The sequence below is a fragment of the Xyrauchen texanus genome, chromosome 22 (assembly GCF_025860055.1).
Source record: "Xyrauchen texanus isolate HMW12.3.18 chromosome 22, RBS_HiC_50CHRs, whole genome shotgun sequence".
Lineage (NCBI taxonomy): Eukaryota > Metazoa > Chordata > Actinopteri > Cypriniformes > Catostomidae > Xyrauchen > Xyrauchen texanus.
In genome coordinates this window covers 9818760-9842689 of record NC_068297.1, presented here as the reverse complement: position 1 = coordinate 9842689, position 23930 = coordinate 9818760, and the positions used below count along the sequence as shown (strand labels likewise).

The window sequence follows — 23930 nt, the reverse complement described above, 5'->3', positions numbered from 1 at the left end:
TGCCATCTCGGATGGCGAGGCGGAGGATAAGGGCTGCTGTTCCATCATGGCTTCAGACAGCGAGGAGTGGTCAGGCTCCCAAGCCTCCTCCTCGGCCCAGGAATCCAGCAGGACCCGCGCCGGAGTCGAGGAAGAACTAACGCGCCTCCTCACACAGGCCGTCGACCGCCTCGGGCTCGAGTGGTCACCGCCCTCTGAGCAGGCTCCCAACAGACTCGACGGCTGCTTTCTTCAGAGCTGTCGCCACGCGGCGCCAGCGGCCGGCCGCTCCTTCCTGCCGGAACTCCACGCCGAGCTCTCTAAATCGTGGAACGCGCCTCTCTCGGCCAGGAACCGATCCCATGTCTCCACCTCTCTTGCTTCGGTGGACGGCGCCACCGAGAGGGGCTACTCTTCCATCCCCCCGGTCGAGGATTCGGTAGCAGCACACCTTTGCCCGCCCTCCGCGAGATGGCGGTCTAAGCCAGTGCTCCCGTCTAAGGCCTGCAGAACTACTTCCGCCTGTGTTGGCCGCGCCTATGCTGCCGCCGGCCAAGCCGCATCTGCTCTGCATTCCATGGCCGTTTTACAGATCCTCCAAGCAGACCTTCTCCGAGAATGGGATGAGAAAGGCAGGCAACCAGAGGCTGTTTCAGATCTAAGGAGCTCGACGGATCTCGCCCTTCACACCACCAAAGCTGCAGCCCAAGCCCTAGGGAAGTGCATGGCCGCGCTGACTGTGACCGAGAGACACCTATGGCTAACCCCTGGTGAGCTGCACTGATGGGACACATTCCACACAGACTGGCACCGCCGCTCTGTCTTTTCCTTCCCACTATGTGCTTATGTATTACACACACACTGGCCCGCACTCTTGCCGGCCAAATATTATTTCCCCACTCACAAGGGCTCCCCCGGGTCCCCCCACCACCGGGGCTCATGCAGTGGATGCTTGGCGCGCACGGCGTTGACAATGGGTTCCTGTAGCGTAAGCTAGCTTACGCAATACGAGAGAACCTCTCGTAAGAGAACGAATCGGTTACCTTACGTAACCTCGGTTCTCTCTAGAAGAGGGAACGAGTATTGCGTAGCCAGCCGTGCTCGCGCCACAAGCGATTTTCGCTTCATTCAATGAAAACCAGGGTTCCAGCCTACGAACTTACGCTTATATGCACTCTAGCCACGGCCATTTTGGCGGGCTTTGATACAGTGACAGCGGGCGCCTGTCATTGGACGCAAGTTCACTCAAGTTCGTCTATAGGCTGCAGCAGTTGCCGCAGAGCAACCTATGAGCTCGCAACCTATGAGCTCGCTACGCTCAAGGTATGCAGTGGCTGCACTGCGTTGACAATGGATACAAAATTAAGGATAATTTTTTGGCTTCAATATCTCAGAAAAGATGAATCTTTCCTGTAGCATAAGCTAGCTTACGCAATACTTGTTCCCTCTTCTAGAGAGAACCGAGGTTACGTAAGGTAACCGATTCGTTTTTTGCTATTCGTTTGTAAATGAATCAGGAGAGGAATGTGATTGAAAATACAATGAGAAAAGGTCAATGAGAATGAAAGGATGAAACATATTTATTTATTCGGTGTTACGCCTGCTGAGAAAGCTTTGCTGGCCCTGAGAAATAACCACTGATGAGTCATGAGGATATATAAATTCAGTCAAGTGAATCTAAATATTTGACTGGTAGTGTACAAGAAATAGGGATGTTTGAATGAGTGTTCCATTTCTGTCTTAATAAAACATTGCCTTTTTTTGTGGCCATCATCACTTAATATAGTGAAACCTTCTTGTCTTGTGTTTGTTTTACCCCTCAGGACGTGGAGATCCATATGAACGTGGTGCTTTACCTCCCTCAGATCAGTGAGCTGCTGAACAGAGCTCCCCGACAGATGCTGCTCCTTCTGAAAATCAACGACCTGCTGAGAGACATCGAGACCATCCTGCAGACCAGAGCCAGCTCGAGCTCCTTTATTAGCATGTCCCGCTGCTGTACCCATGCCATTGCCAGGTAATACACCATTGTCAGCAGAGTGACAGTTTTCTAATTGCTCATAAACTTCAGGGATTGGAAAGAATTCTGAGGTGATAAACAGAAGTGTAATATCTTTTTTAATCAGTGCTCGAATAGAATGTTGCATATTATAGTGACCCTGTACAAGTATAGTATACTCTAGTGCAGTGTAGGATAGTAAACCTACAATAGTACAGTTAAGCATAGTATTATATAGCATAGCATATAGTATAGAATAGTATAGTATAGTATGATCTAGTGTAGCATGGCATGGTATAGTATAGTGCGGTATGACAGTATAGCACTGCATGTAATAGTATGGTGTGGCAGCGGGGTCATGGTCGAGCATCCGTCCGCAGAGAGGGAAAGCGGTAAGGGAACTTACACCTGAGCTAGATTATGTCTAACACCTGTCTCTAATTCCAGTGTGCATGGGGAGAGTGGCATATAAACAGCCACGCCACCAGCAGAGGCAGAGTGAGTCTGGCACAAGGAAGCCTATGATGATTGTGAAGCTAAATAAGTTTGACTATCTACGTGTCTCTGAAACTGTTGAGACTATGAAAGTTGTAAAGCATTGAAGTGGTGATTATAAGCCACTCACGTCAGGGTGATGTCAGCTCCACATCAGGGTGACATGAGGGGGGGGGGGGGGGAGGCTGTGGCCCCTCCCATCCTCAGGGGATTTCCCGAAGTGGATTTCCCTCTGGAGCTGTCGAGGGAAGAAACACTCAGGCATGCCTTCGACCAAGTGAAAGTTATTGATGGTCGACAACTCCATCCGAACATCACGCTTTCATATTCATATTTTGCGATAATAAATTAATGGTTGTATCAAGTGACGCAGGATTCTCAAACAATAGAGGATATAACCCAGCTGTTAATACCACAGAGCCACCGGGACATTTCCTGACATCTCATTATAATCTGATGGCAGATCATTTATATAAAGTATATTAACCCTATAATGGCATGGTTTGGTATTGTTATGATATATTTCAAATTAGCTATTTGAAACTTCGTTTTGCAGCACTTCTTTTATTATTGCCTCATTAGGATGAACCACTTTTGCTATATTCCTCTTTTGTAAGTCTCTTTGGATAAGTGTCTTCTAAATGAAAAAATATGTGTAAATACTAATATATTTGAACTCAAAATGTCAAAATCCTTTCCCTAAAACATAAAACAAGCCAAAATCACTCACAAAACTATATGCAACTTTTGACTGTGCAACATAGTTTTCTCTCAGGAAATGGTTTTGACTTTGATCGCAAACTCTTTTAAGATAACAGTTTCAGTAAATGTTTTGGATATTTTGAAATTTGTAGTAGAATCTTGTATTCTGATTTTCTTCTATTTCTTTTAATTTAATTGAAACTAAAAATTGTATTTTTAACATTCTTTATGTATAGTATTAAAGTTCTGCATTCAGAGCCAGATTTCTTAAATACATGGTTTCATGTTATAGCTGTTTCATGTCTCATTCTCTCTGTTTGCTCTCATTGGCTCATTTTTGTATGTCTGCTCCGGAGCTCAACTCCCTGATGTCATCTCTGCGCTCAAAGACAGTGTCATCTCTCTCACACCAGTTACCCACAGACACTATCCCACGCGCCACAGGAAATTCTGTTAATTTAAGAGGACACTGTGGGACCTCACAATGCACTTAAATGCATTCACACACACATAAGCATGATTTAAAGGGAAGGTTCATCAAAAAAAGAAGATTCTGTCACAATTTACTCACCCTCATGTTTTTCAAAACCTGTTGAACATCATACGGGTTTTAAATAACATGAGAATGATTAGATGATGATCAAATTTAAATTTTTGTCAAACTATCCCTCTAAAAAGCCCCTAATTTCAACTTCACCCACTCTGAAATGCATGTGGGTGATTGAATGCCAATACATTTTACTTCACACATCAGTGAGCAGCAATCATATTGATTCATTCAAACCATTCTAATGAAGAACACTGTGATTGGGAGAGAAAACACTGTGATTGGGAGAGATTTAAAGGAGGGTTCCTGGTGGTTGTCAGCAGATAAATGCTCATAAAGGATTTTGGGGTAATACATAAAGAAAAAAGCACCCAGACATGAAACTCAATGTCATCTGCCTCAATGCCTCTTTATTAAAAACAAATGGCAGAAATAGCTGGACCATCACATACTGATTTAGTTGGATGTGAGCAGAAATGTTTGCAGTACCATCACATTCTCTGAGCTAGCTTTTCACGGTTTAAACTGTGGGAATTGTACAATTAACTTTTTTTGTGCTTTCTGTCATGTCTGTGTAGTACAAACCCACTCTCTTTTGTTTAAATAAATAACTATGTCATTAGGAAATTAGGTTATATTTCTAGTCACCACATGAAAAGGAAGTGACATTAGAAGTTGCAGACTGTTTAGTATTATTTTCAGCCATACTATACAAATGAATTATTCATTCCATGTGATAACAGCTCTGAAGCTGTCCCTGTGTGCTTTTGAAAACACTTAATGATGTTTGGGAAAATTAGGAAAAAATAAATAAATACATTTTTCTCTTTTCACATGTTTGTTTAGACTTTTAAACAGCCCTGGTTAGATTCCCCTCTTCCATAATTACCCTTTGTTTTATGTTTAGCCTGATCTCATAAAATTGTGACTGTGGCTTTTTTTTTTCTAATTGATTAAGCAATATCACACAAGCAAGAGTGCGATATGGCCCTACATCAGAACTGCTGTGATTCAGCATTGAACTACTTTTACACAACGAATCAGAATCTGCCATCACTGGTTCAAAACAAATGATGTGTCCAAGCCTCCGTTAGTAATTCAAAAAGTTCACCTCTGAAATAGTATCACGGCTTGTGCTGTTTCTAACAAGTTATTGGATAAACAAGGATAGACGGCTGGATGTTTGGACAATTATCTTTTGCCACCACCTGCTGGCTAAAATATGTAAGTTAGTTCCGGTCCTCAAATCTGATTGGACGAGAGACATTCCATGAGCACTGATGGTGTGACAGCATCAGCACTCGGTCACTTCACTATGTGTGTATCACTCTGCTTGTGTTCCTGCTGTTCTAAACTAAAGTGTAAGAGCAGTGCCGATCTGTTAGGAGTTACTGTCTGTTTTTTTTTAAATTACATATGTTAGCCAGCAGGTGGTGGCAAAAGATCATTTTTGTGTGTAATATGAGCCAGTTGGTGACGTAAAGGGAATCCGTTAGTCATTGTTTACATAGAACAGCGCTCTGAGTTTCCACATTGGATACATTCTGTTTAAAATGGCTGTATTTGCGCACCGACTACCCTGCAATAGAGAGGAATACGCCGTTTGGACGTATATGTTCCACTGAGAAAGCTGAGCTTCAGAAAGCTGTAAGCATCTGCACATGCTCCATCTCTCCCTCTCTCTCTCTCTCTCTCTCTCTCTCACACACACACACACACATACATACAAGCACATCCATCCGTCTATGTTTATCCAATGACTTGTTAGAAACAGCAAAAGCCGTGATACTATTTCTGATGTTAACATTTTGAATTACTAATGAAGGCTTGGACGCATCATTTGTTTTGAATCAGCAATGGCAGATTCTGATTGTTCGCGTAATAAAGTAGTACCATCCACAAATGCGTTTTTATGACCGTACTCAGTTTTTCCTATTTTTTTTTTTAAATGTACTTATTCATTGAACTGTTGTATATAAGCAATATCACACAATCGTGCTATAACCCTTGGTTACAGCCACTCGCTCTGACATGCTTTGCAGTTCTTCCGTTATTAATGAATGGAAAATTGCCTTCAACAATTCGTTATTTGTAATAAACAAAATTTACAGTGTTATTACATGGTCTGGAATGAAGAGTGATATTGTAAGGCATATTTATCTGACATTGTTTTGCACATGATTGGAAAGCTGAACCTGCTGGGCCTGGACACCTCCCTCTGCAACTTGGTCCTGGACTTTTTGACTGGGAGACCTCAGTCAGTCCAGATTGGGAGCAGCATCTCCACCACCACCACACTGAGCACTGGGGCCCCCCCAGGGCTGTGTGCTCAGTCCACTGCTGTTCACACTGCTGACTCACGACTGTGCAGCAATGCACAGCTCGAAGCCCACGATGACAAGACCATGGTGGGTCTCATCAGCAAGTTTTACGAGTCAATATACAGAGGGGAGGTGCAGCGGGCTAACGGACTGGTGCATAACCAACAACCTGTCTCTGAACATAGAAAAAACAAGAGTGATGTTTGTTGACATCAGGAGAACACGGAGTGACCACTCTCCACTGGACATCAAAGGCTCCTCTGTGGAGATTGTCAAGAGCACCAAATTCTTTGGTGTTCCCCTGGCGGAGAACCTCACCTGGTCCCTCAACACAAGTTCTATTACCAAGAATGCACAGCAGCATCTCTACTTTCTACGAAGTCTGAGAAAATCCCATCTCCCACCGCTCATCCTCACCATATTCTACAGAAGGACTATTGAGAACATCCTGAGCAGCTGCATCACTGCCTGGTTTGGTAATTGCAATGTTTCTGATCACAATACCCTGCAGAGGATAGTGAGGAATGCTGAGAAAATCATCTGGGTCTCTTCCCTCCATCATGGAAATTTCCAACACATGCTGCATCCACAAAGCCACCAGCATTGTGGATGACCCAACGCACTCCTCATACAAACTCTTCACCCTCCTGCTGTCTGGCAAAAGATACCGAAGCATTCGGGCCCTCACAGCCAGTCTGTGTCCCCAAAGCCATCAGACTCTTCAATACTTAAGAGACTGGACTGACACACACACACACACACACACACACACACACACACAAAAAACTGAACTACATTCGATTCCCTTTGCGATTTGCACATTTAGCAATTCTATATTTAACATTTTTTTTTTTTTTATTAGAACTTTATTAATTGTTAGTTATTGTACCATCTTGCACTGTTTGCACACATGCACTTTATGTAATAATGTGTAGGTAATTTTTCTGTGTAGTCTCACATTGTCAGGATATAAGCAAGGAGGCAGAGGTAAGTGAATCCAAACACAGCTTTATTTTCGGTGGCAAGAGTGTAAGGTGAGTATATAGTAAGTTCAGGTGCAGATACTGTGAAGCTCACTCGGTGCAGGGCAGGCAACATGTAGGCACAAACACTTCGGGAATATGGGCATCGGGTAGTAACAGTTTAGTGATACCAATCCTCTCTTTCAGAAGCAGTCATAAGCAACCAGGTTCGGAAGACTAACTGGCGAATCGGAGGGATACTGGAGAACAGGCAGTAGGTGATACGAACAGGAGTCCTGGAGAACAACAGAATGAGGACACAAGGGTTAGAGGTTTTCAGGTGAGTAAACGTTACGTTTTCAGCAATCGGGATGCATCAGGGGTTCAGAAGATGAAGGGTCTGTACCTGTTGGAGGCTTGACGCTGAACTGGGGTTATGGTGAGTGATTTATAGTGCGTGTTGATGAGGTTGCTAATAGTGAACAGGTGTATGTGATTAGTCATCCGGGGAGAGTGATCGTTGAGTGGAGAGTGGAACCAAGCTTGGCTGATCTCTCACACACATAGTTCTATGTTTTTTTTTTATTGTTTTTGTTAATTTATGTAGCACCATGGTCCTGGAGGAATGTTATTTAATTTCACTGTGAACTGTACTATCTGTATATGTTTGAAATGACAATAAAAACCAATTGACTTTATTGTGTGCCAAGCAACATGTTAATGTTGATATTTCTGTGAGGTTTTTTATTTGAATTTTTTTGGCGAAGCAGGTGGGATGACGATCCATTACTGACTCCTCTATTTCCATCTTTCCTTACTTTGCAGCATACATTCTGTCTGTGGTGTCAGTGTACTCCTGTCATATTGTCAAAATGATGCCGAAGTCTGACAACACTTGTCTGACACTGCAGCTTTGCCCTGAAATGTCAAACTTGTCAATTTCCAAATGAAAGCTTTATTCAGTTAAGAAACTCAGCAATGAGAAGCAGATTTTCTTATTTCTAATTTCTTGCTGTCTTTATCAATTTTGTTTTCCTAAGGGATGTGCAAGAAAATTAATTATTGCACTTGCTGTTTGTCCATTCAAAGCTTTTCAATCTTGACACAATGTGTGATCCATTCTGGAGAGAGTAGGACTATTTTTTTTTCCCTCAAGGACATTCCACTTACTACAGCCATAGCACCATCTCTCGATCTGGCTCTCTGTCTTACGACACACTGTTAATATTACATGACCTACTGTGCTTGTCTAAATTCATTAACATTTACCAATAGGCCTAAGCCAACACCACTTGAATCATTTATAGTCAATTTTGGGAGGTTCTGGTGAGGACCTGAGTGTGTTCGTTGTCAAAGTTTGGTTGGTATGAAGCCTGTTTTCCGAATTTCGATTCAAACCATGTGAAAATGTTTTGAAATCTAACTCGTGGTTTCGAACCAAGTAATAAAACCAAGTGTTAAAACAGCCTTACTTTAACCAATGTTTTATCACCTCTCCTGTTTGTAGCTCTTCTTTGTGTTCTTCCTCTCATATCTCTTCTCTCTTAGGCACAAGAGGAGTAAAAACCAAGTCTCGGACTAGGTGACTGAAGATCTCACTGTCTGAGCATCGGTCTCTATGCCAAATAGGCCTGTATGTACTTATAATGTGGCTCCACAGCTCCATGCTGGCCAGATGGATCGCCTACCTCTCCTTGGTTGTCTTCCACACCCAAATTGAGACACTCAAACCAGGCTATGTCACCCTGGTCAGCCTATTCTCTACTCCATGCTGACTTTGGTACTGATCTCCACACAAAGCCAAGTGTATAGTGGGTTAATCATGGACAGTTATTAATGATAGCTGCCATTATAATGCAGCCAAGTTCATATGTAACATCATATTGGTATTTGCATAATGCCAAATGAAGGTAAGTAATACAGTAGTTAAAATAGTTAAAAAAAATTACCTAGAGCATGATGGTTTGAACAATGGACAAATGCTCACTACATGTTTAATCTCCTTCAAATATCCATATTTGTTTACAGTACTGTATGTAAAAATGCATTCTGCAATATCCCAGATTGTTAAATGCCACTCATGACATTGAGCTGCCATGTTTATAAACATGTAACTGTCATGATCAGAGGGAATGATGAGGCTCAGGACCCAAGCGCAGAATAATACAAAACAAATGATTTATAAATATAACAAAAAGGGTAAAAACAAACCAAAATTCCCACAAGGGGGAAAACAAACATAATCAACCCATAAGAGAAAATAAATAAACCAGGGCTGGGGCAGAATGCAGTGGGGAACAGGACAGACCGGACCAGGTTTGGTAATAACAGGATCAAAATGAGACAGGAAACCGACAGGCAAGACCAACTGGAATAAACAAGCACACAAAACTGGAAACAAGATGAACTGGCACTGGGCAGCTAACACAAGAAGACTAAAATATAAAAGGAAATCAAACAGGTTAATGCAGTGCAGGTGTAACAAATTAATTAATAATGGGCAAACAAGGAGGCGGGGTATGACGTAAGACAGAGAGGCACGCTGCGATACAGAAACAAAACTAAGCCACGTGCTCTCACAAGACAACAAAACACCCGAATGACGAGCACATCGCCAAGGCAATAAGGCAAAATACGCCCATGCCAACTGTCCACCAAATGATGGACTCAGTTATCTACTCTAAAAGTCTCTTCCACAGCTTCCTCTGCTCAGGTGTGCAGTGGAAATGAAACTTCTGAGGCCCAGCTTCACCATCTACAATAATGTGTAATTTACTCTGTCCACGGTTAATCCTGTCAGGCACAAATTGCAGCAAGCTCATTTCCAGGAATCATGCCGACATGTAATTAATAATTTTGGTGGATGGAGTGCACTCAAATTGCATAATTGCCCCATTACATTTTTCTGTCCCCTTGATATTAGCCTTTTTTGCTCTTAAAATTGTATGAATTTCATTGCATGCATGAAATGAGAAAATAGCAAACCAAGTGGCATCTGCAAACAAATGATGCTAAACCATTTCATGGCACAAACCTTTCTTTTACATTTAATCAACTGGTCCAAAGGTCATTTTAGTGAAACTGTGAAATCCGCTCCCCTGAAGTTTAGCAGGGTAACCACAGGTTTTAGTTCATTCTGCCCATATTTAATCCCTGCCTGGGTTAATTATATATTGACGAGACATCAGGGTTGGAAAAAGTACTGAAAAATAATATTCAAGTAAAAGTACTGTAAATTTTGAGTAGAGTAAAAGTACTTGTCCTAAAAACTACTCAAATACGTAAGAGTAAAAGAATAGCTCATTTAAAAGTACTCATGAGAAGTGAGTATTGACTACTGAGTTGCGAAAGCTATGCCCTTTTATAATAAAAACTTAATGCTGAAGTTGAAAAATGTAGCACACATACCATAATTTACATTCCCTTTTATGGCTGTTTGCCAGAAATGTGTTGCGCATGAAATGTGTTCAAAGCAATGTAAGAAATGCAAAAAAAAAAAACCATTAAAGATCTGGGTCACTTTTCTGGGTCTATTGTGCGTCATGTCTCGCACAATAGAGGCGGTAGAGCAGTTGTTTGGTACAGGGGCCACATTGGGCTTTAAAAAAATATTCATACAAAAATGAAAATTCTCTAGTTATTTAGTCACCCTCATGCCATCCCGGATGTGTCTGACTTTCTTCAGCGGAACACCTATATCTCAGCTCTTTTGGTCCATACAATGCAAGTGAATGGGTGCCAATATTTTAATGCTCCAAAAATCACATAAATCAGCATAAAAGTAGCCTAATCCATGTGACTCCAGTGGTTAAATCCATGTCTTCAGAAGATATATCATCACCTTCCTAAATTAATGTCCCATGTCATTTTTTGACAACATTTTTTTATTTATTTATTTATTTTTTTGCCTAAATCATCTCATGATATATGGTTCAGTTTTTTGTGTTTTCTAAAAAACCTGAAAAAATGACTTAGGACATTATTTTAGAAAGGTGATGATATGATAGGTTGGGTGAGAAACAGATTAAAAAAAAATGTATATTGATATTTTTCTCACCCACCCCTATCATATCACTTCTGAAGTCATGGATTTAACCACTGGAGTCTTATGGATTACTTTTGTGCTGCCTTTATGTGCTTTAATTTTTAAAAATGAAATATTGTTTATTACAATTTTGGCATCCCTTTACTTGAATTAAATGGACCTTCAGAGCTAATATATTCTTCTAAAAATCTTAATTTGTGTTCTGAAGAAAGAGAGTCATACAAATCTGGGAAGGCATGGTGGTGAGTAAATGACAAGAGAATTTTCATTATTGAGTGCTATTTACTTAACTATTTATTTCCACATTTATTTAGTTATTGTATCTTTTAAGCCCAGCAATAGCAGTGTAGCAATTCTAATGCATGAAGCACAATTTTCTGAAGTTTGTGACTGGTGGACTCTTCTACCTGAATTATTGCTCTACAAAGGTTGATACTTCTCTATTAGGCATTAGAAAATTTTTTATAAACGCTAAGCATAATTATAAATTATTTGATAATCTCTACTTTCCTGGTAATTTATTATACAAATTAACAAACTCTCTACTTCAGGGGTCAGTATTATTAAAAGAAAAAAATATTATTAAAATATATTATTATTAAAAATGTCTCTGTTTTATTCAATTGCATTAATACTTTTAAAACAACTCAAGTTATTCAGCCAAAAGTAATGATTGGTTTTCTTGTTTCCTTGTTATTGTTGTTTGATTAATAGCCTTTATATGACATAGCCTATTAGACAGTGCTCAATTCGGTTACATGTACACTTCAAGTCTGACATTTTGATACAAATACGCTTTTTGTCCCACTGTTTACGTTTGCTTTTGACCAAACCGACTGTGTTTACATGAATGCTTTTCCAAGACGGGCATTGGTGGAATTATAAAGTGTATTTGACCATTTAGGCACGTACGCATTAGCGCACAAACATTAGCTGTCTGTCAATCAAACAGCGCCCAGCTACAGACATCAGGAAAATAAATATTTTATATTTTATCTAGATCAAACAACCAGTGGTTGTCTTGCTATCGCAATCGATGTGATGAACACCCTGTTCTAGATAGGTTCTAGATAGGTTCTAGATATAACCTAGGTTAACTATAGAAAATTACTCAAAAGTTTATCATCGATATCTTCTTTTTTCCCCTTTTTTTCCAGATAAACATACATATTTTATAAACAAGTTTAATCGCACAAACCTATTGATAACATTGCCTTAATCTCTCACATCAACACAATAATCTCAGTGATAGATAGCTAATTAACAGGCTATATTATAGACACACAGAATCTAGTAATCAGATATATGAAATTTACCTTGATATGTTTCTTAAAACTAGAGGCAGGATTAATCCTGATATCTGGCTTGAGCAAGTTAAACTCACATGACACAGTCAGGCAATTGACCTTTTTCACTGTGAAAAGCCCTTTTAGGTGTGGCTTTGATGTTCAGGTGTTGAACTGTGTTTGAGGCATCCTCCACATCCATAACAGTTGTCGCCAAATCTACAGCTGCCGTTCAAGTTTTTTTTTACATATGATTTGATTTGAAGGGAGTCAGGAGACTCTTCCTAGCCAATCATTTTGAATAAAAATAAAATCAGGACAGGGAAGTAGCGAACACAGACGGTGGAAAAAGAGTGCATTAAAAGTACAGTTACAGCACTTAAAATGTACTCAAGTAAAAGTAAAATTATAACATTTTAAAACTACTTAAAGTACAATTCCTGGGAAAAACTACTTCATTGAAGATACTGTTGATAGTCCTTAAATTTCTTTAGAGTTCTTGCAGGAACTAAGAAAACTAAAAGTATGCTTAGAGGCTCTCCAGTGGGTTCCGCTGGCTTGGCAGATGAGGAACCACACATTATGCCTTGAGAATCTTTACATGTTCAAAGTGTGATGCCGCATTACATTACACTTCCTGATCATTTCTAATTCTGTGTTACTAATCATATTTTTTTTACCATCAAGTTTTCTAGAATGAGACCTTTGACATTAAACTTGTCTTTTTAAAGGACACGTTTATATATTTAAACAGCTTTTAACCTGGAAAATCCTGTTAAACTCTGGATTTGAAGATGGTTCAGTTGCAACCAGAAGTGGAAAATGGTATACCCTAATATCTACATCTGTTCTAAAAAAGATCCTTGGCACCTGTTACGTTTTTAAAAAAAAAATCTACATTGCAGGAAGAACAAGCCATACCACATGCCCCTTTCCTGACATTTTGAGGTTGGGTTAAGATGCAGTGGTTTAAGCGAGGCTATGAAAGACATTTTAATCTGCTAATAGAAAATCACATTACATTTTTTCTGCTCCAGTTTGGATCTTCTGTGGTGCAATATGAGAGATTCTGGGTTGCAGCACAAGCTCAGACTCTGCCACTTTTATTCTGACTATCAAAATGGTAAAATATATAAAAAAATAAAAATAAAAAAAACACCATTTGAGATGGAGATTATACTGCTCTCCCGATTAACAATTTTTCTCTGGGATTATATCTTTGTCCTTATGTTGCCTTGACTTTCTCATAACTACCTATTATTCCATCAGGTGTTGCTGGCGAGTATTAACCAAGAGGTCCCAGAGTACCTCTGAATAGTGTTTCGATGCAGTGTTTATGTGTATATGTTAATAGTGTTTATGTTTAGAAATATTATTAGTTAAATATAGTAAACTGAGTAAGTGTTGTGGGTCAATGGTCAAACTAAATGATTTTGTATTAACTATAAATTGTAGTGTTAAAGTCATCTTGAATTAACTTAGGAAAAACATGTCGATGCATTGTCCTTTAAACTTTGTTAGTGGTTAACTCATTTTCTATGTAGTTCTTTTTTTTAAGAGAGTGTTGTCCCTCCTTTGACCAAGTTGATCTATATATTATTCATTCATTGAGGAGCATCGCAGTCCAGCTGGAAGCTTTTGGAAGGAAATTTGGTGAACTCCATCCTGAGCACATGCTTTAGGCAGTGGCTCATGAATAATCCCATGTCTTTGAGTTTGCATCAATTCATCCTCTGTGAAGTCCATCGAAGTAGACTGAAGTGATGTCTGGCTGGCACTTGCTGCAGATATACCAAATATGTAAATATCTCTCTCCTTTTTTGAATTTTGATATTCTCTGTATTGTTTACAGGCCAGAATTTTGTGATTGTAGTGAACATGATGGATTATAGTGTGATAGAAGGTCACTTAAGTACTTTGAGAGATAGACCATTCAAAGCTTAACAAATTAACAGAATTTTTCAATTAATATGAAACTTAACAGGTAGCCAATGGAACACAGATAAAATGGGGCTGATATGATCATATTTCTTGGTTCTTGTTAGCAGTTTAGCTGGTGCATTTTGAATCACCTAAGTTTATTTATTAAACCTGCAGGACATCCACATAGTAATGCATTACAATAATCTTGACTTGAGGTCATGAATGCATGAATTACTTTTTTGGCATCAGAAACAGATAGCCTGTGTCGTAATTTAGCAATATTGAAAGCAAATATTGGAAATTTGTTTTTCAAAGTTTAGATTGCTATCAAATATAACACCTACTTTTTTGCTGTAGAAGAAGTTGGCGTTACAATACATCCATCTTATTTTTTTTAGGTTTTTGTTCCAATAAATAGTACCTCTGTTTTATTTAAATTGAGTCAAATCAAATTTGCCATCAGTTCTCGGCCATACACTCTTTGATATCATTTATACACTCTGTTCATTTGTAAAATTGTGAGATTTCAAAGAAATATAGCTGGGTATTGTCTGCAATACAGTGAAAACTAATTCCATGGATCCTGATAATATCTCCCAGGAGGAGCAAATATAGGAAGAATAGCAGAGGCCCTAAAACTGATCCCTGTTGCACTCCAAATTTAATTTGAATTTGATCTGACATTTCCTCATTTACACAGACAAAGTGGTAGCATCAGTGAAATAGGACCTAAACCAAACTAATGCCCGTCCACAAATGACAATATAACCCAAGCCTACCCAAGAGAATGTCATGATCGGTTTCGAAAAATCTAAAAGCACTAAGAGAAATGCAGCCATGATCAGATGATAAGAGCAAGCCATTTGTTACTCTGATAAGTGCGGTCTCTGTATTATGATGGGGCCTAAATCCTGACTGAAATTCTTCATACATGCCATTTCTCTGTAAAAATGAACTTAGTTGAGGGAACACTACCTTTTCTAGTATTTAACATAAATGGGAGATTTGAAATCGGCCTATAAATAGCCAATTCTCCTGGATCAAGCTGTGATTTCTTGATAAGCAGTTTGATAACTGCCAGTTTAAATTTCTTTGGACATGCCCTATGGATTTTGAGGAGTTAATTATATTAAGAAGAGGGGCCTGGGTTGCTCAGCGAGTATTGACGCTGACTACCACCCCTGGAGTCGTAGGTTCGACTCCAGCTAGGACTCCTAAGCAACCAAATAAAATATGTGACCTGTGTGACGTCTCAAAGCAGCTAGATAATGTTCGGATTAGCCAGTTTGTCTGTTTCCTGACCTGGGACCCAGTAAATCAAATACTTTCATTATTAAGACTATGAGCTATATTAATAGAGAGGAAAGCGGCACCTTCACTGGAGGGATGGAGTCTGTCCCTCTTTAGCAGGTCAAATCTTCCCCAAAAACACCAATTGTCTATGCTATTCTACAGACACTACTCAGACATCTAACAATTCAGTGACACTAATCTACTATAAACCTAGTCACCAAGATGAGCAGGGAGGGGGCAAAGCATATTACAGTGTCAAACTTCACACAAGTCTTCAACATTATATTTAGTGATCTCCAACTGGCGAAGCTGGACAACATTAATGTGGACATGAATAACAATCTTAGAAAATATATGTTAGAATTAGCCAGCACTTGTAAATTTGTTCTGATGTCAGACGCTCTGGTACCGGAAATACATTTAACAATAGTGGCTATAGTCCTTACAATAGTCACCAAAAACAAGTGTGCTTTCAACATGATTCTCAAGTGTGTGCTTCACTAAGTGGGGAGAATAGATTGGAAAAACTAACAGGAACGGGAGAGTGGAGTCGCTTGAGGGAGCAGGCTGCAGAGACGTCAAGCAAATGCCCTGCTGCATGGGGCTCTACAGCCGAAACCAAATTGTGTGTGTGTGTTGCTCGCTATACTACCCGCATAGGAAACAGTATCTACCGGCTTCTCTCTCACTAACCTCCACTAGTATTCAGATGCGTGTCTCTAACTCATTTATCTTCTCCATCAGCTTGACTAATTCTTTAAATTTATCACATGTAAATTCCTCTCTGCTGACAGAAGAAGCTATAATAAACATGTTACATGTGTTGCAAGTAGCAATCACGTGAGGTGATGCCATGACTTTCTGCAATTGTTTGTTGTTGTGGTGGTTTTTGATCAGCGTTTGTTAGAAATCGATGTGAATCCCTCACGTAATTGTTGTTGCTGTGGTGGTTCCTGGTCACCAGTGGTTTGCGATCAGAGTAAAAACTGTGTGGTAAGGCACACAGTTTAATCGCGATTCAAGTAGAAGGCAGATGTGTGCAGTAAAATGCACATAGTTTAAAACAAATAAGACCATCGTGAGACAGGTTAGTTTTACCCTACTGATGATGTGTTGTTGCAATAGTAATCCTGCTCAGAACGAGAGGAACCTCAGGTTCAGACATTTAGTGAGTGTGCTTGGCAGAGGAGCCACTGGTGCGAAGCTACCATCTGTGGGATTATGACTGAACGCCTCGAAGTCAGAATCCCCCTTAAACGTAATGATACCGCAGCGCCGTGTGACTCCGATTGGCCTGGGATAGTCGGCCCGCGAGGGCCTGGCGAGGAGAGCCTTTCAAGACGGGGTTAGGGCGAGGTCGAATGAGTGCCGCCCATCACGCACTGAAAGTTTGTGGATAACCTGGTGCTAAATGATTCGTAGATGACCTGATTCTGACCTGATTCTGCCAGACAAGCAGCAACAAGAAACAGTATCACCCAACAGGAAAACCAATATCTTCCCCAAAGGACACCTTGTGGGGTGGTGTAACATTCAGGCAGGGCAGAGCAAGCATGAGCAGGATGAAGATAAGATGACTGTGAACCCAAGTGCAGTTTATTATACAGTGCCAACGAAACAAAAGATACAAAACAAGAGGCTAGACTAGACTATGACTTAGCATGTTTATATAAAACAAACAAACAAACATTAAGGACAACATTACCAGATTAAACAATCACAATACTCAACAATGGACAAAGGCAAACATGAGGGCTTAAATACAATACTAGTGTTAACAAGCTAACAAAACCACCAATGACAAGACTGAACTAATAACATAGGGATCAATGACAGAACTGAACTGATAAACAAGATAACAATACTAATAAACTTGAACCAATGAAAAGACAATACTAATAAACTAAGATCCAATAAGAACAAGACACATAAAACATGAGGGCAACAGGAAACCAAATGACCGACACACATGACCAACACACATGACCAGAAAAAGGAGGTCAACTAATTTCAAAATAAAGACATTAAAGCATTACAAGAACAAAAACACAGATACAGAAGACAAAAACACAGAAGATAGTAATTTAATCCTGTATCAGCATTGTTTTTTTGTCCTAAAATAACTATTTAATCAACCCTAACAGTGCTAACCCTAACCCCTAGCCCTAATCATTACTTCCCCTCAGGGTTGGAAATCAAGGGGAATGCAGGGGAAGGGAGTTCCCAGGGAACGGCATTCCCGTTCAAACTGGCTACATTTGTTAGGGGAATGAAGAGGAATTCTCTTTTCTCCACTCAGTAGCCTATGAAAGCTATGCAGGTATAAATAAATGTGTGGGAATGCCTGTTCTGGCCACTAACTATCGTGAGTGGCCAGAACGCTTGCTTGCAACTAATCCACACATGCACGCAACAGATCCACACATACTCAATTCACAAATCCATGCATCAGAAGACTGTACAAATATACAGTTTTATTTTCTCACAATACCATCCACAATGCCTTTACTGCAATTGTTCAGTTATTTTCAGTGAATTTAGTGCATCCTCATTGAACAAAGCCCCCAAAACTAGAGTCTCCTCAGTGAATCACTGCCAGTTCCACCACTGCTTCCCCTAACCCTAACCATAACTTCCCAGTGGGAATTGAAAAGTTGATAAGAATATAAGCCACAGTCACACATTTCTGCTGAGTGTCTAGGGCATGAATTCTTCATGTTTTTCGAAGACATGGAAAACCGATAAACAGGCAATAATGAGAAAGGGATAAAAAGGGGAAAAAAATATAAAAGAAGACCTAAGAGAGTGGGAAAAAGTGTGCATGACCAAAGAACAACAAATCCAGTGGGCATGTATGCTGCTCCTCTGCGTTCTCTGGCTGCAGTGGAAAATGAGTTCATTTAATACTGTGAAATTCCATTAGAGGAGAATATAATGATTTTGTACAGCATGTATGCCATTTGCAGGTCCTTTTACACACCCTTAATTCCCCAATAAAACGAACACTGGTGAAACGGACAAAACATATTTATTCAGAGATTTAATCTCCATAATCGTAAAAATGGCTTTACTGTTGCTTTGGTAACCGACCAAGTGAATGACCTTATTGAGCATGAGAGCATGTGTGTGTGTGTTTGCCTCCTGTTTGAGAGTGAAGTTCTAACAAATATTAGAGCATTTGGTAGTAAAACAAATATTAGGGCAGTAAAAACAGTGTCAGCTGTTCAACACCTTTCTGACACTGTTAGATTTGATATTGTGCAAACTAGATACAGTAATTTCATGAATTTTGCTTTTTTATTTAATCACCATCCATTTTTCGTTGTTTTTCCAGACAGCTATAATGGACTATGTTTGTTTTTCATCTGTGGTTTGGCTACTATATCAATTCCAAATCCATAAACTGCACAGTGGCCTCAAAAAGTATTTGGTCACTAATGCCAAAGTAATGCCAAATTGAATTGCATTAGGTAACAAAATATCAGCATTTATTTTAATAGAATATAGCACAATCACGCTTTCAAGTGAAACATTTAACAAAAATATGTTTCATAGGAATATATTTTTGTGCATGAGCTTGAAAACTCTTCCAGTTCTTGAACCATTTGGTCTACAAACACAAAGTTTGCTCGTTTGAAAGTAGACACTTAGACATGTGTTATTCAAGAGTAAAAATGTATCGTTATAGTATACAAAAGTTCAAATATTATTTAAAAAATCGTTTTTATTTTTAAATATGCAAGTCTATGCGTAGTGCCCCAAAAACACATCTTATACAAAGCCACATGTCTGAGGTCTGATAAAATTTTTAAGTCGATGTAACCAAAAATCTTTGTTCCATAATGATTTATGTAAGTATATGTCCAAAAAAAAGGAGGTGCCAATAGACTACTTGTAGTAACATGTAAACGAAATGATGAAAGTGGTTCAAAACAAGCAATTTGTTCATATTTCAATGTAAAAAATACCAAACAAACTAAAATATGCATGAAGATATATTTTTTCTATTATTATTATTTGGAAATACATTATAATGCATTCCATATACACTACCGGTCAAAAGTTTTGAAACACTTGACTGAAATTTTTCTCATGATCTTAAAAATCTTTTGATCAGAAGGTGTATGCTTATTGTTTGAAATTAGTTTTGTTGACAAAAAATTTAATTGTGCCACCATATAAATGTATTTCATTACAAAACTAAAATGTAATAAAAAATGTTTTTGAAATTGATGACTTGGACCAAATAATAAAGAAAAGCTGCTAATAAGTGCCCAACATAGATGGGAACTCCTTCAATACTGTTTAAAAAGCATCCCAGGGTGATACCTCAAGATGTTGGTTGAGAAAATGTCAAGAGTACATGTCTGCAAAATCTAGGCAAATAGTGACTACTTTGAAGATGCTAAAATATAACACACTTTTGATTTATTTTGGATTTTATTTAGTCACAACATAATTTCCTTTATTACATTTACGTTATTCCATAGTTTTGATTATTATACTATTGTAATAAAGAATTAGTGTTTCAAAACTTTTACCGGTAGTGTATATTTATTCATTTTATAAACAATGTGAAAAGAACATTACAATTTGAAATCTTTCAGAGCTTTTGCTCTGCCGTTCACCCAGGGTCTTTAGCCACTGCCTCAAGCCGGGGAGACTCACTCTCCATGGCTTCGATCACCGTCAGTAAAGCCTGGAGCACACCTGCTCCAAATGCAAATTGAACGAAAAGCATTGGAACAAAATGACTAAGTCATTGCCCCTGGAATGCACTTGCACAGGGGGTTAGATAATAAATTGTCGTGACTGAAGCCGAGGAGGGTGGATCAGATTGCGGGTCCAAAAGCAAAGTTCTTTGTCAAAAGTACAGCCGTAACATGCTATAACTGCACATCGTGCATAAAAGCATAAACACAAACAAGCACAGTCCAAACACAGTCAGGGATATATACAACCCTTATATTTTCATCTTTTCATTAGCCACACGACCCATCAGTCAAAAATTATCTAGCTTTTCACTGGCCGGCTTTATCCATAGACAAACATGGATGACACAAATCTTTACATCACTCGTGTCAATTGTCCTGTTTGGCTATTTTGAGTGACTACCCAATTAAAACTGACAAGAACATTTTGAGGAAGGGCAAATTTTTTTCATAAGGCCCTCCCAAATATCATGTTTGTGAGTTTTGCTACTGAAACACTAAACAGAGTGCAACATTTCGGAGAGAATGGACATGAATGATAACATTTGTTGAATATTTAAAGCCTGAACAAAGACAGATTGATCAATATTTCTTCATATTTGTAAATATTTTACTAAAATCTCTAATATATTTTATTTATTAGACTCTTGCAATGAAAAGCATACAGAAGTTTGGAGGATTGTGCTCATCTGTGTTTGGCTAGAAGACAATACATTTCAGAACTTCCAGTTTCATTTTGTATTGATTTTCACTCTTTACACATTTAATAAAATATTTTTGTTGTATCTTTGTGATTGTCAAAATTGCTTTCAAATATCAAATCTTGAGACCCAGGTCTTTCAAATGATATATTGGATGTCAATAATATTTTACAATTTCACAGTTTAAACGTGCATTAAACATAAATTAAATGTAAATAAATACGCTAGTGGGTCATTTATGAACCACCCCGTCGATAAGAAGTTAAATTACAAAACAACTGATACAAAGTTTAAAAATAAGAGGAAAAGTATTTGGGCGGACAATCTCTGGTCAAATATATTAGAATGTATCAATAGTTTATGTGATGAACTATGTCTGTGGTTACTCTGCTAGACATTTTTGAAATTGCTTTTAAACAAAATGTGATTTTAGTGGATTTATATGGTCAGTTAAACTTTAAAGGTTCAATACAAGTGAAGCTCAATCAACAGTATTTGTGGCATAACGTTGATTACCACAAAAAAAAACTCGCCCTCCTTTAAAAAAAAGGTTAAAGGAATTAAAGGCAGAAATGTGAAGCTTATAATTTTATAAAAGCACATATTAATTATTCTGCTAAATCTTGTATATTATTTGAGATGTAAAGTTGTATTCCAGATTTAGTTTTTCTTTTTTTGGCACAAGTCATAATTAATTTTTGTGGTAATCAACATTATGCCACAAATACTGTCGACTGAGCTGAATTTGAAATATTGCTTCAAAGCTGAACAGACTTCATAGGAATACTATACAAGTTGTTTAAAAGTAATAGCAAAAATGTCAACGAAAATGTAACTGACATAGTTCTGAAATAAAGTCTAGCATTGTTACTAGCCTCTTATATTTTATTATATAAATTGCCTTTATTAAGTGTCCAAATACTTTTTGGGGCCACTTTATCATATATTCTATTACCCTATTTAACAAAGCACAGCCCAGAGAATAAAGCTAGCAGCACAAAATCATGACCATCATTAATAGGGGCTGGTCTCATCTCGCCAGGCCCCTTCTCATCCCTGCATTGATCATCTGGTGTAATTAAAGAAGAGCTTGCTTATGCAAATCCCTGTAAACGAAGCATGCAATCATTAATTAGGATTAGATGAAACACATTGTCTGTGAGTTGCTCTTGAGATCTGAATACTGATAACAAAAGGCCAGTTAGTCTTGAGACAAGTCAGACCACTCTTATTTAACTGCCACTCTGCCTCACAAGGATCAATAGTAAACATACTGATTCAGGCTAAGCCCAGACGGTTTTAATAAACAGGCAGCGAATAATTGTGCCCTGCTTCAAAAACATGCCAATGTTGTCTTATGTAAGAGTATTTGTGTTCTCTGGAGGGAAAAGCACTTTTGGGACCATTTTAGCGTTTGAAAATATAATTTGAATTAACCTCCAGATATTCACAGTTTTTATGAGAAAGCTTATTGGTTACTGCTTTGGTCCTCTGACTGTAAAAGAAATATAGATGAGTCTCATAACATACTTCTAAGATGGCGCTGCGGATGGCCGCCTCAGTATGGAGCTCTCCAGTTCTTTTGCTGTTTTTTGTTTGTTTGTCCTGTGCTTAGTAATTTATTTCCAACCAGTTTTACCAGAGACGATCTGCTGACTATTTGGCAGCACACGTCAGACAATCTTTTACCAGTTATTGATTATTCAGACGTTCTGTTGGACATTTTAGTCAGAGGAGCTGCGGCGCTGTACAAGCGCATTAAAAGACGCACATGTGAGAATAGTGCCGGCGCATTGGTCAAACTCCGAACCTCTAGAGACAGCAAATTACATGCCCCACCAGAGACAGAAATATACTGGATCACTGCTACACAACATGATGCATAACGCTCTGTCCCACATGCAGCTTTAGGACTCTCTGATCACTGTCTGTTGTTCGTCATCTTCCGACATACAGGCAGAAACTAAAATAAGCTAAACCTGTAGTAATGTCTATGAAGAGTGGACCCATAAAGCAGAGCTGGAACTACAAGCCTGCTTTGACTGCACTGATTGGAGTGTTTTTGAAGCTATAGCTCCCGACCTGGGCGAGCTTACAGATACTGTGACATCATATATCAGTTTCTATGAGGACATGTGCATTCCTACTAGGACTTATTTATCATACAGCAATAACAATTCATGGCTTTCAGCAAAACTCAGGCAGCTTCGTCAGGCCAAAGAGGATGCTTACAAAAGTGGGGATAAAATCTTGTACAATCAGGCCAAATACAGATTGACAAAGGAGATTAGAGTGGCTAAACGAAGCTATTCTGAAAAGCTGAAAAACAATTTTCAGCTAATGAACCTGCATCAGTGTGGAGAGGCCTGAAATATTTTACCAACTAAAATAAGGGCAGTGGAACGTGTATTTAAATACAACAAATGTTGGTGTACAGATGTAAAAATGCTGAAGAAGATATGCTGTCCTAATTGGCACACTTCATAAACAGTAAGAAAATGGGTAAATTCACCTCCAGCACATGTACAATCAGCACTGGTGCCCACAAGGGATGTGGGCTCTCCCTACTACTCTTCTCCCTATACACAATTGACTGCACCGCCAAGACCCCCTCTGTAAAGCTCCTGAAGTTCACAGACAACACTACAGTCATCAGCCTCATCCAAGATGACGATGATACTGCATACAGAAGGGAGGTTGAACAGCTGGCCGTCTGGTGCAGTCAAAACAGCCTCTGGGCTGCTCTGCTGAACACGCTTAAAACAGTGGAGATCATACTGGGCTTTAGGAGGAATACCCAACATTAACCCCGTTCACCATTCTGAGCAGCACTGTGGAATCAGTGGAGTCATTCAGGTTCCTGGGCTCTACCATCTCACAGGACCTGAAGTGGGAGACCCATATTAATTCCATTTTGAAAAAGACCCAACAGAGGTTGTACTTCCTTCACCAGCTGAGGAAGTTC

At 39.0% G+C, this 23930-nt stretch overlaps 1 pseudogene; it reads left to right on the top strand.

The window, feature by feature from the left end:
- The window catches only part of LOC127662314 (aarF domain-containing protein kinase 1-like), a 101085-nt pseudogene extending 92360 nt beyond the window's left edge, over positions 1-8725 (top strand).
- Positions 8726-23930: the final 15205 nt, after the last annotated feature.